This window comes from Arachis ipaensis, chromosome B8 (assembly GCF_059453495.1).
Source record: "Arachis ipaensis isolate K30076 ecotype BB chromosome B8, ASM5945349v1, whole genome shotgun sequence".
Lineage (NCBI taxonomy): Eukaryota > Viridiplantae > Streptophyta > Magnoliopsida > Fabales > Fabaceae > Arachis > Arachis ipaensis.
In genome coordinates, this window is record NC_142443.1 from 25,879,717 (window position 1) to 25,893,791 (window position 14,075).

The 14,075-nt window shown below is 31.1% G+C and overlaps 1 pseudogene; it reads right to left on the bottom strand.

The window, feature by feature from the left end:
* Positions 1 to 12,286: 12,286 nt before the first annotated feature.
* LOC148547491 (uncharacterized) lies at positions 12,287 to 12,871 on the bottom strand (annotated as a pseudogene).
* Positions 12,872 to 14,075: the final 1,204 nt, after the last annotated feature.

The window sequence follows — 14,075 nt, forward strand, 5'->3', positions numbered from 1 at the left end:
GAACGCATGTACGTATTTTTAATTGTTAGATTTGTGTCAACTTAGTTATAAAAATACTTTTTTATAGACTAGACAAATTGATTTAACTGAAAAAATGGTAAATCAAATCTTGAATTGGTCTAAATTAATATTATTTTTTTTATAAAAAATAACTACAATATCCTTATTATAGAAAATGATTAAAATACTCTTATTTTATATATATATATATATATATATATATATATATATATATATTTTTTTTTTTTTTAAAAATTCTAAATCCTAAACCTACGATAGAAAAATAAAAGACTAAAATTTAGGATTCTTAAAATTAATATATATAATAGAAGTATTTTAGTCTTTTTTATAATAAGGTATTGTAGTCATTTTTCATAAAAAAATAATATTAATTTAGATCAGTTTTGATTCACCATTTTTCAGTCAGATCAATTTGTCTAGCCTAATTTTGACAAAAATAGCACGATTTAATCGATTATATGTGTTAATTTTTAATTATTAAAAAACATCTTTATAAAAAGACGTTTTAAGCGACTTTTATGAGTGGCTCCCTTTAAATATACATATAAAATAATACAAATATTGTTTTTTGGCAAAATATTTAAAAGATCTATTTATCCCCTATCGGTTTTTTATTATGGGATTCTACGGTAAAATGGATTTTTTTTTCAAACCCAAGATAATAATAGAGGATGGAAAAGACATACTAGATTAAGATTTCACTGAGATAAAACATTTTAACTCTTAATTATAAAAACGCTTAAATCCGAGCATTGTCCATATTTAAATGGATTAATTTTTGTATATAAAAAGCAATAATAAATAAATTTTAAAATTAATATTAAATTTATTTTTGTTATTTTATTTGAAAAAGAAATGTATTTAATTAAAGTTACTTGTATATATTAATTAGAAAATTGTTAAGAAATTAATATTTTTAATTTATATTATATTTGAATCAACAGAAGTTAGTTTTTATTTTTTCAATAAAAATGTTAATTCCTAACATTCTCCTATTCATTCTCTTTGCCTTTTCTCATCTAAAATATTGTGAAAGGAAAATTTTTATAGTGATTTATAAAGATAATTATAAAATAGTATATTTATATTATATTTAAATCCTATATACAAGAGGAGAAAAAAGTCATTACATATAATATAAGTATAAATATCTTTTTAGCTCATCTGTATCGGTTAAAAAAATAATATTAACATTAAATATTTAGAGTAATCTAAAGATAAATGAATATCAACAAAAAAATAAAAATGACAAAAGAATCACAAAAGAAAAAATTATATCATTTTCAAAAAAAATAGTTGACAAAATAGAATAATGTTTAATTTAAAAAATTATCGTAAATTTATCTTAATTTTTTAATATATTATAAATATATTTAAATCTACATTAAAATGAAATGTTAACACATATCAAAATAAAATTGATAACCTTTACAATGATTAAAAATAAATATACTTATAAATACTTATAAATGCCAATGAATTATAACTTAATCACATAATCTCTCTATACTCATTTAAGAGGTCGCGGGTTCGAATCTCTCTATCTTTAATAAAAAAAAATATTTATAAATAAAAATATTATATTATATTATACTACTTATTATTTACTTTCCCGACGATATTATTTTAACTCACAATATTATTTCAAATGTGTTTAAAAAGAAAAAAGACAAACAAAGCTCTAAAAAATGAGTAATTCTCATGAACATGCAAATCATTTGAGAACCAAAATTATAATAATATTTTAAAATAAATTAGCTTACATGTATATGTTAGGAAATTATTTGATTTCCTAACTTATTTGTGGGCAATACATATATTAATTATAATCACAAATTATGCTATTTCAAATTAAATGACTTATATAATGGTGATCTCATTTATTGTTATAAATGCTAAATTGAATAAGTCATTATTACTTTTGATTTAGAATTAAATGAGAATAAAACCGGATATTATCTTTTGTTCCTTAGATAATTATCTTTTTTGGATTTTAGATATATTATCTTTTGGACTTTAGATACTATTTTATTTGGGCTTAAAGGTTTAATGGGTGCCATGCTCAAATATAAATAGACCTTCAGGGTTTCGGTCCCCAATATACCAAAGCCGCCTTTGTTACTCTTTCCCCATCAAAAGAGTTGCAGTTCAGCTTCCTAGGAATATAGAAGGCTTTGGTTGAGGAAGATCGAAAGAACCACAAGATCCAAACTCTTCCAATCGTATGATTCATGTTTATGAATTCAGGTACGCTTCCGCATTATGATATATATATTTTTGGTGATTCAATATGAATGATCTGGGATATTGAAATTAATTTATTCCAACAAATGGTATCAGAGCCATCCATAATTTAATCATCGAAAATATTCAGTTTTATTTTTTTTATTACTGAATTGATATATGGATCGATGTATATATGTTTCTCATTACGTTACGATGTTACATATATAAGAATATATGTATATATATTATATTTGTGCGACTGTGTGGGTTAGTGTATATGTATTTAGTATTGTTCCACATATACAACGTAACATATCGCCGTTTTGGTTGCTTTTGAATGTATATGTGTATATATACTATCCATCATTTATATATATATCATTATTTGGTTATACTTTGAGGATATATATGGTTACGTATATATATTTTATGAGAAGGTCTGCCTTTTATTTAGCTTGGCAGATTTTTTTTTTTTATATAATAAACAGTAAATTGATTTTTTTTTTTAATAAAAAAAAATAAAGTATTGTTAAACTTTTATATTTTTGATTAATTATACCCACTAATTTTATAAAGATTAATTTTAATCTTAATGGATCGAGAATTTTTGGCATATGAGTTATAATCATATTTTTTTTTAAGGTCTAAAAGGACACCATTAAGATTTAAATCATTTTGCGATTTAAATATTTTTTTTTATTGTTACATAAGTGAACTAGTAACAATTTGGATCAGTATACCCATCTATTTTATAAAGATTTGGTTTTGAAATAAATTGATTGAACATTATGCTGCCAAAGTAGCCTCTTTTGTGAAAATTGATTTATTTAAAACATTAAGAATATGGTGATATGTAATTCATGCGAATATTGGTCGGCCCAAAGGAAGGTCTATATTTGGCCGAATTACATACGCATATTGATAGTAAATACATGTTTGGGTATAACTAATTAAGAATAAAGTAATACTTATTATATATGCGAACAATAATCGGCCCAAAGGAAGTTTATTGTTTGGCCAAATAATAAGCATCGCACACCTCTGTTTATTTTCTATTAATTATGCGGTCAATAGTCGGCCCAAAGGAAGGTTATTGTTTGGCCAATTAATAGAAAATATATGCGGTAATAAATAGGTTGCGAAGTTTAAGTTTCCATGTGCGCATTAAGTCGGTCCAAAGAAAGGCTTAATGTGTGACAGGAATTTTGACAATATTTGATTACTGCAATGAGAGTATCACTTACAGTTAATTTTTCTATCCAAAGATTGAAAATTAATGTTGTGCTAGATATCTCAATATGGATTTTTTACCCATTAATAACTAATATTTACTGCACGTTCTTTTTATTCTGATCCAGAAACTATGGCTTTAGCTACCAATGTTTCTGCGCAAATTAGCAGTATTCCTATGCTGAATGGTTCAAACTTTAAAGTTTGGAAGGATACCATGGAGATTGTCCTCGATTGTATGGACCTAGATATAGCTCTTCGAGAGGAAAAACCCACTTCCACTCCGGAAAACCTCAATGAGGTTAAAATAGAGAAGTGGGAGAGATCCAATCGAATGAGCATTATGATCATGAAACGCTCAATTCCTGAGGCGTTTCGGGGCTCAATTACTGAGGATAAAGATGCCAAACAGTTCCTAAAGGATGTTGAAAAATTCTTTACTAAGAATGAAAAGGCGGAGGCAAGTAGCCTTTTGAGCAAACTTGTCTCCACGAGGTATAAAGGTAAAGGGAACATAAGGGAGTACATTATGGAAATGTCTCATCTTGCTTCAAAATTGAAAGCACTAAAGTTAGAGTTGTCTGAAGATTTACTCGTGCATTTCATTTTGATTTCCCTTCCTGCACACTTTGGGCAATTCAAAGTGAGTTATAACACTCTGAAGGACACTTGGTCCTTAAAGGAGCTTATATCTCACTGTGTGCAAGAAGAAGAGAGGCTGCAGCAAGATAAGATTGAAAGTGCTCACATGGCTTCATCTTCTCAGTGTAAAAGAAAGCGTGATACTACTGCGGATGTGCCTTCTCAGCAGAAAAAGGCTAAGAAACAAGATCAAGTTTCAACTTGTTTCTTTTGTAAGAAGGTGGGACACATGAAGAAAGATTGTACCAAATATGCCACATGGCGTGAAAAGAAGGGATTGCCTGTGGAGCCGACCGCCAAGTGATGCTGAAAGATACATCTATGTGGCAGACGGCAATATAGTTGCAGTCGAAGCTATAGGAATCTTTAGATTATGTTCCACGAGTGGATTTTACTTGGATTTATTAGAGACATTTTATGTACCGTCATTTAGACGGAATTTGGTTTTTGTTTCTCGTTTGGACAAATCAGGTTATTTTTGTTCGTTCGGAGAAAATAAAGTCAATCTCTTCTATAATTCGAATAATATTTGCTCTGGTCATTTGGTGGATAATCTATATAGGCTTGACTTAAATTCCTATAATAATAAAATACTGCAAATAGGTACAAAACGAAAACTAAATGAGAATTCGGCATCATTATGGCACAAACGCCTAGGTCACATCTCTAAACAGAGAATTCAGAGGCTCGTGTCGGATGGAATTCTCGGACCCCTAAATTTGGCAGACTTTGAAGTCTGCATTGAGTGCATAAAGGGGAAAAGAACAAACGAAAGGAAATTAGGTGCCGAGAGAGCTAAAGATGTCTTAGAACTGATACATACCGATATATGTGGCCCATTCCCTACTGTCTCTTGGAATGGACAACGGTACTTTATTACGTTCATAGATGATTACTCTCGTTACGGGTATCTATATTTAATTCATGAAAAGTCCCAAGCCTTGGATGTTTTCAAGTCTTTCAAAGCTGAAGTTGAACTTCAACTTGGGAAGAAAATTAAAGTTGTCAAATCTGATCATGGTGGTGAATACTACGGAAGATATGACGGTTCAGGAGAGCAACGTCCTGGGCCTTTTGCTCTTTTCCTAGAGGAGTGTGGTATTGTTCCGCAATACACTATGCCAGGCAAACCTAGCATGAATGGTGTTGCAGAGCGAAGGAACCGAACTCTTAAGGACATGGTGAGAAGTATGATTAGTCATTCTTCCTTGCCTGAATCACTCTGGGGAGAAGCCTTAAAGACCGCAGTGTACATCCTTAATAGGGTGCCAAGCAAAGCAGTTAACAAAACCCCATATGAAATTTGGACTGGGAAAATGCCTAGTATAAAGCATATGCATATTTGGGGATGTTCAGCTGAGGCGCGACCTTATAGGCCGCATGAAAGAAAAATTGGACTCAAGGACAATTAGTTGCTACTTTGTTGGTTACGCTGAGCGTTCACGGGGGTACAAGTTTTACAATCCTGCATCAAGGTCTATTTTTTGAGACGGGAAATGCGAGATTTCTTGAGGATGTTGAGTTTGGGGGGAAAGGAAATATTAGGAATGTTGCTTTTGATAAGGATTCTATAACTGACAATGATCAGGACCTTGTGCCTATTATTGTTCAAGATACAGTTATAGTACAAAAGCACAATGAGAATCCTGTTGTAAATCCAGCTACAGTACAAGAGAACAATGAGAATATTGTTGTTGCTCAAGATACTGCTACAGTACAGGAAAATAATGAGAATCCTCCTCAAACCCAACCCATACAGCAAGCTCAACAACCTCAAGAAGTGTCATTAAGGAGATCCAATAGAAAAAGGAGAAAATCCATCTATGGTCTCAAACAAGCTTCTCGTCAATGGTATCACAAGTTTCATCAAGTCATTACCTCATACAGTTTTGAGGTAAATATTATAGATGAATGTGTATACCGTAAGTTCAGTGGGAGTAAATACTTTTTTTGGTCTTGTATGTTGATGACATTCTATTTGCCAGCAACAATATAGGCTTGTTGCATGAAACTAAGAAATTTCTATCGGACAAATTCGAAATGAAAGATCTTGGTGATGCCTCTTTTGTATTAGGAATCGAGATACTAAGAGATTACTCTCAAGGTATTCTTGGATTGTCACAAAAGAACTATATCAAAAAGATTTTAAGTAGATATGTCATAGAAGGTTGTAGACCAATGGACACACCCGTAGTTAAAGGAGACAAGTTCAGTCTCAAGCAATGCCCTAAAAATGATCTTGAGAGGACATCAATGCATGATAAGCCTTATGCATAAGCACTAGGGAATTTAATGTATGCTCAAGTCTACATACATCCCGATATATCATTTATAGTGGGAGTGTTGGGTAGATACTTGAGCAATCCGGATATGGATCATTGGATAGCTGTTAAACGCGTAATGCGTTGTTTAAAGAGAACAAAGGATTACATGCTTATTTATCGGAGATCAGAAAAATTTGGAGATCATTGGGTACTCTGTTTCCGATTTCATGGCATATGGTTGCGAAACTTTGTCACTAAGCTTCATATAGTAGATGACATTGAAAGGCCATTAAAGATATTTTGTGACAATAAGTCAGCAGTACTATACTCCAATAACAATAAGAGCTTGACAAAATCGAAGCATACAGACATCAAGTTCTTAGTTGTCAAGGAGAAAGTTTAAGAAAAACAGATTTCCATAGGACATATAGGAACAGAGTATATGCTAGCAGACTCATTACCAAGGATTGACCTCTAAAGTTTTTCATGAGCACACTGCTCGGATGGGTGTCAATATTTGTGATGCCTTGGTTTAGTGGGAGTTTATGCTATATGTCCTATGACAGATAATTGAATTATTTTTCTGCAGAATTAAGTTGATGGTTTATTTCATATTATGTGAAATGTTCATTTTGCAATATTTTGTATTGTGTTTGATCTCAATAAAGTTGGACCAGCTGGAAATAGACATGCATGAGATCACTTGGCATGTAATTTCCATATTACTCATCCAAATTTGATCTATGTCGTTGAGTATATTAGGATGGTGATTGGCGTGGTTTAGTCACGGCATTTAATGTGATAAAAGCTGCGGTAGTTCCATATCTAATGTATGAGACGGACCAGATTGTTAAAGTAATGAGAGAAATAGCATTCAGATGCGCGCATAAAGTTTATAAAGATGTGATTATGTCAAGAAATAGTATATGCATAGCCCAAGTGGGAGATTGTTAGGAAATTATTTGATTTCCTAACTTATTTGTGGGCAATACATATATTAATTATAATCACAAATTATGCTATTTCAAATTAAATGACTTATATAATGGTGATCTCATTTATTGTTATAAATGCTAAATTGAATAAGTCATTATTACTTTTGATTTGGAATTAAATGAGAATAAAACCGGATATTATCTTTTGTTCCTTAGATAATTATCTTTTTTGGATTTTAGATATATTATCTTTTGGACTTTAGATACTATTTTATTTGGGCTTAAGGGTTTAATGGGTGCCATGCTCAAATATAAATAGACCTTCAGGGTTTCGGTCCCCAATATACCAAAGCCGCCTTTGTTACTCTTTCCCCATCAAAAGAGTTGCAGTTCAGCTTCCTAGGAATATAGAAGGCTTTGGTTGAGGAAGATCGAAAGAACCACAAGATCCAAACTCTTCCAATCGTATGATTCATGTTTATGAATTCAGGTACGCTTCCGCATTATGATATATATATTTTTGGTGATTCAATATGAATGATCTGGGATATTGAAATTAATTTATTCCAACAGTATATTCTAAAATAAATTTATATAAATTGAAACAATTAAATTTAATTTATTTATTTTTAATATAAATCGAATTAATTTTTGAATTTAAATAAAATATAAAAAAAACCGAATAAAAATAGAAATCTAACTTTTGTGTTTTAGTTTAAATTTCAGAAAATCTACATTTTTATAAACTTATGAATTTAAAACAAAACAATAAACAATTTCTAAAAGTTAATTAAAAATCATCATTTGATTCATTAGCATCTAAAAAATTATTACCGGAACTTTTGATGTTGAAAAAATTGATATAAAGTATGAGTTTAATTTTGATGCAATGACAACTTAAAGCGTTTTACACAGACATGCAATCACATATATTCTTTTGGATGACTATTCACGCGGTCAATGTAAAAGGTATTTATTTTTACTGATGTAGTGTTATGTAATTGGATGCATGTGTAAAATTACTTTACACTGACTATGCATCAAAATTAAATTCAAAAAGTATAATCCTCCAAGGTAGTTAAAACTTAAATTTGTTCAGAGTCAGAAGTAACAGATAGTTATACAATATAAAATAACAAACTATATTTATACAATATGTAATTTAAAAAATAATTAACATAATTAAAATACTATATCAATTAAATTATCATTTAATTTATGAAATTAAGTATAGAACTTATTGTTTTGATGACGTTACTTATAACTCAAACTTGAATTTTTCAGAGTATAACGTCATCAAAGCATAAGTTTTATACTTAATTTCACAAATTAAATGATAATTTATTTAATATAGTATTTTAATTATTTTTTAAATTACATATCGTATAAATATAGTTTGTCATTTTATATTGTATAACTATATGTTATTTCTGATTTTGGAAAAGTTTAAGTTTTAACTCCTATGCCACTTTGGAGAGCTATACTTTATATTAATTTTTTCAACATCAAAAGTCCTGATAATAATTTTTTAGATTCTAATGAGTCAAAAGATGATTTTTAATAATTTTTAGAAATTGTTTATTGTTCTATTTTTAAATTTATAAGTCTATAAAAATGTAAATTTTTTGGAATTTGAAATAAAATACAAAAATTGGATTTTTATTCTTATTCGTTTTGATTTTTTGATATTTTATTTGAATTCAAATGAAAAGTATTTTTTATTAATATAACACTCCGAGTTTCTGAAAAATTGAATAATGAATTATTCATGATTTATTATTTTATTTAAAAAAAATTATTCTCCTAATAATAATTAAATTAAATTTTATGATATTTTGAGTTTAAAATCTATTAGAATTTTTAAATTATTTTTTATTATAATGAGATATTTCAAACAAATATATATATATAAAAGAATTATTATTATTATTATTATTATTATTATTATTATTAATGGCCGAAGCCATTAAGAAAGTAAAGTTAAGAAAAGCCAACACATGGCTTATGCATGCATGTATATTATAAAACCAATGATATTCCTTCCATGACACATTTGTTTATATGTATATAAACTAACGACACCTAAGCTTCCTAATCTTCATTAATCATCATCTTCAGCATCTCATTTCTCCCTTTTAGCGTTAAGAAAGAAAAGAAAGCACTGAGAGACAAAGAAAACCGTGAGAGAGAATGAGAGAAACCATGGCACCGTAAAACTTCTAGTTTCGATTTCTTTAAATCTGTAACTCTAATAAAAAAATTTAATCTGGTAAAAGTGTTCATATCTTTCTTCTCTACACGTTGATGTTATTTTTGTTCGGTAGAAGTTGATGGTGACGTAGTTTTCCTTCTCCTTGAATCCGACCAATTAGAATTTTAGGAGGCACAGATGATTTCTGGCACTTTCCTTTTCAGCAGCTCGGTCAGAAAGGTTCTCCGGAGCTTTCGTTGATCTTGATTTCATAAGGAGGTAGGGGGTTTTATTTTAAAATTAACTGTTTTAAATTATGAATGCCACGGAAGTCTAGTGGATATTTGCAAATAATTTATGATTGCTTGGAATGACTGATTGATTTTCTGATTTTGATGAAGTTGTTAAAATTCTGATTTTGTGTGATTATGATGAATTGGTTGAGTTGTGGCTGTGAAAGGTGATTAAATTAGTGTTACTTGTTAAACTGTAATATTATGAGTTAATTATTGAAGAAATTGTCGTACTGATAATTGTTGAATGGAGTTGAATTTGGGTTTGGTTTGGAAGTTATGAATCTGAGGGAGCCCGCATGGGTGGTGAAGTTCAATTTTTAAGAGAAGATTCTGCCCAATTTTATGTAAAAGTAACCAAAAAAGTGGTTTTATTTCGAAAATCTGATTTATAAATTTATTTTGAAATATGACTTTATAGTAGAAAACATTTTATTTACATATTTACTTATATTGAGAAATGGGTTTTGTATTGAAAGTTTGTTTTATTAGTAATAAATTGAGAGTTAGAAAAGATTTTGACATTGGAACTAGTTGGATTTTCAGATTTATAAATGTTGTGGATATTGGAATTAATTTGAGTTATTAGAAATGATTGAAAAGAGGTTGAAAATGGTTCAGTTGGGACCCGAAAAGGGTGGCTAAGTCCGAGTTTTAGAGGAAGTGTTGCCAAAATTTTATAAAATCTGAGGTTTTATTTGAAAAGTTATTTTAAAAGATTTGGTTTTAGAAAATTAAATTATTTGATATTTATTTAGTTGAGAAAAGGTGTATTCTATTTTTTTTTAAACTCGATTTATTAAGAAAAACATAATGTTTCAAATCCAATTTTGTAAGGAGAGATTTTGTTTTAAGTGTTATTTTGAGCTTGATGTTTTAAGAAAAGAAATCTCTGCCACAGGAGAGTAGAGAACAAGGATTTAAAGAATATATTAACTTAAAGAGATTGTCTGCCACAGGAGAGTAGATGTGATATTATTTGGACCTTAGTGCCAAATGTAAAGTGGGGACGCCCACACACTGAGAACTGTTTTCCAGATGTACGCTTATTGATTTGGAGAGTCACACTGTATGCGGCCTATCCGTACAACTTATAAGCACACTGTATGCATCTGGAAAGCCATATCTGGGACTTGTGCCCGGGTAATGTCGGGAGCGGGTAGGCAACCGACACATGAGCTCATGTCCTGCTTAGGAGAGACATGCATCATATTGACTGCGCATTTGCATTCAGTCTTGTTTTTCTTGTTATATTTTCTCTGTGATTGTGCTGCTTGACTTGTTTGTCTTACTGCAATTTGTTTGTGGGTTGATCTGTTTCTTGTGTTATTGTTTCTCTGTGATTGGAAACTGAAGTTGTGATTGAGATTAGCTTATGTTCGGAAATTTAAAGAAGGTAATAAGGTAAAAATAAAAAGTATTTTCAACGGTTTAACAAAATGGTTTTATTGAGTAAAGTTAGTTATTTGTATTTTATTTCATTACTTTTACGGCATTCCTATTCCCTACTGAGAACTAGTGGTTTGTTCTCACCCCAAAATCTTCCACCCTTTTAGTGACACAGGTTCGGAGACTCAGTTTGAGAAGCCGCGGACGATTAAGAGTTTTATTTAAGTTAAATTTATGTGTTGAGTTGCTTTCATAGAATTCTCTCGCCCTTGTTATTTAAGATTTTATTTTATGCAGAGGGATAGGAGTTATAACTGAATTTTATTTGAATTCTTCTGCATGATATTTATTATTATTAATAACTATGTGACTAGTATTTCTTGGAAATCTTTGATACATGATTTTAATTAATAGAAACAAAAGTTTTTGGCTTTTTCCTAAAAACTGAAACGCGATATCGACGTAAAGGCTCAATAGTAAATTTATAATAAAGGAAATCAAGTCCGTAACGCCTTACTTTTGGTACGATCATGACGTGCTAAAAGTCAGGGTGTTACAATTAACATTTATGTTTTAAAGTTAATATTAACTTAAAAATAATAATCTACAATAGTAGTAATATGCTGAAGTAAATCGAATCAACTAGGTTCGATTTACATATATATGATGCAAAAGTAGTAAATTGAATCAAGTTTATTCGATTTACATAGAGTTAGTGTGAAAAACGGAAATGTATGTAAGATTTTTTGTTTTAGGATATTTGTGTAATATTACTCTCCATTTAATTTATTTGTGTGAATTACCCCTAAAAATATAGCATCTTCCTATCACAAAGTTTAATGGGTTAACTCATGATAAATGAGAATTAATAGTCAAAATCGTCTTTGAAAGATCACCTGATCTTTATTTTGGTCCCCAAAAGATAAAATCAATCAAAGTAATTCCCAAAAGTTAACTGCGTTGGCCAAGCTCATCCTTCCGTCATCTGAGTGGCTAACGTTTGCTGACTTGGAACATTAACTCACAGCGCATTTCCAAAAACAACCTAGCTTTGTTTTTTTGCCCCCGACGTCGTTTGATCTTCAGAATGGATATTCAAACGTTTCTCTCCATCACTACTTCTCGATTTCTTCCCTTGAAAGCGCGATTCAGAACTTCCTCTTCTCCGACTAGAACTGTTCCTCCCTTGCCGTTCGCCGCTTTCACTCCTTCTCCATTCTCGCTTGTTGACGTTCCACCCGTAATCGCCGACACCGTCTGCTTCCTCAGCCTCAGGTTCCATGGCTTCTACATTGCCTCCTCTACCCCGGCCGCTTCAGCTACCTCGGCGTCATTTCGCTTCTCCTCCTCCTCTTTGGCCTCATGCTCGTCATTGGTGTTGCTGATGTCGTCATGAAGTGGAGGAGTGTGGCTTTTGTTTTGGTTTCGGCTGTTGCTGTGGTGGTTGGAAGGGGAAACGACATAGCAGTTGGTTCTCGGTGGTCACAATCTGACACGTGATAGGCAGTTATCGGAGTCAGAGCCATGCTCGTGATTGAAGACAGGGCGGCGAAAGCTGTGGTGGTGGTCGTTGTTGGAGGTCGTTGCATGGTGGCTCTTGGCAGTGCTGGTACCTCCTTATTTCTAAAACGATAAAGTGAAGTTGTGAAGAGGCTAAGACTTCAATGGTGCTGTAGTCATTCACACACATTTTCTCTTCTTTGTTTCACCAATAAAAAAGAACAACAATAACAAAAGTTGGTTGAAATTTGAAACGTTATCATATAGAAGGTGAAAAAGTAAAAAATCCTAGCGCAAAAGAAAAAAATTGAATGAGGGATGATTGTAGAAGATGATGATGAATTTGAGATTAGGATTCTAACATTAGAATTGATTTGAGTTAATTTAACAAACTTATCTGTTCAGTACCAACGTGGCTAAAGTTTGGGAGTGTGCCACGCTGTTAGCTACTACTGAAATGATGGAAGGACGAACTCGATTAACACAGTTATCTTTTAGGACTACTTTGATTAATTTTATTTTTTGGGGACTAAAATAAAGATCAGATGATCTTTCAAGGACAATTTTAATTATTAAGTCTGACAAATAAAATATGATATATTATATTTATTTATATCGTTTTATTAGACAAAGATATTATTTTAAAAGAATTATTTATCTTTAATAATACTTTAATTTAATTATAATAACCAAGTAGTCATTATTTGTTTATTTATATATAATTTTATCTACTCGTATAGATCATTATCAAATTTAACAATAGAAATTATTAGATAATATTTTTCTCTTGTATTAGACTGAGTTGGAGCCACAGTGGGAGTGGTGGCCTGCAGCAACAAAAAAGTATAGTGCAAGGGAGAGTTACAGATGGTTATTAAAGAAAACATTAAATTGGAATGCCAACAGTAATTGGAACTGGTTGTGGAATACAAACATTCCAGAGAAGTTCAAATTTACTATGTGGCTTAGCTTACATGATGCTCTACCAACTGAGACCTTTCGATTCAAGCGGTATTTAGCTTCTTCAGATATGTGTAAGAGATGTAACAAGGCGCAGGAGACTATAGAGCATTGCCTTAGAGACTGTGAACGATCAAAGGCAATCTGGTATATGTTGGATCCTAGTATCCTGGACTCGACAGCTGGTACTGCTCTTGAAGAGTGGTTTCGGAAGGCCTTGGCTAACAATGAGGCGTCCTTTGGTGCAGGGCTTTGGTGGGTATGGAGACATAGGTGCAATGATATATTCAACACTGACAACCCTTGGACAGACCATAAGGTTGTTGCCTTGGCCAGAATTACCGCCAAGGACTTACAGGTTTACAGGAATCGAAGCAATGCCTTTAGGTCTCTCCGAAATTTTCTGTGTTGGGAACCACCGGTA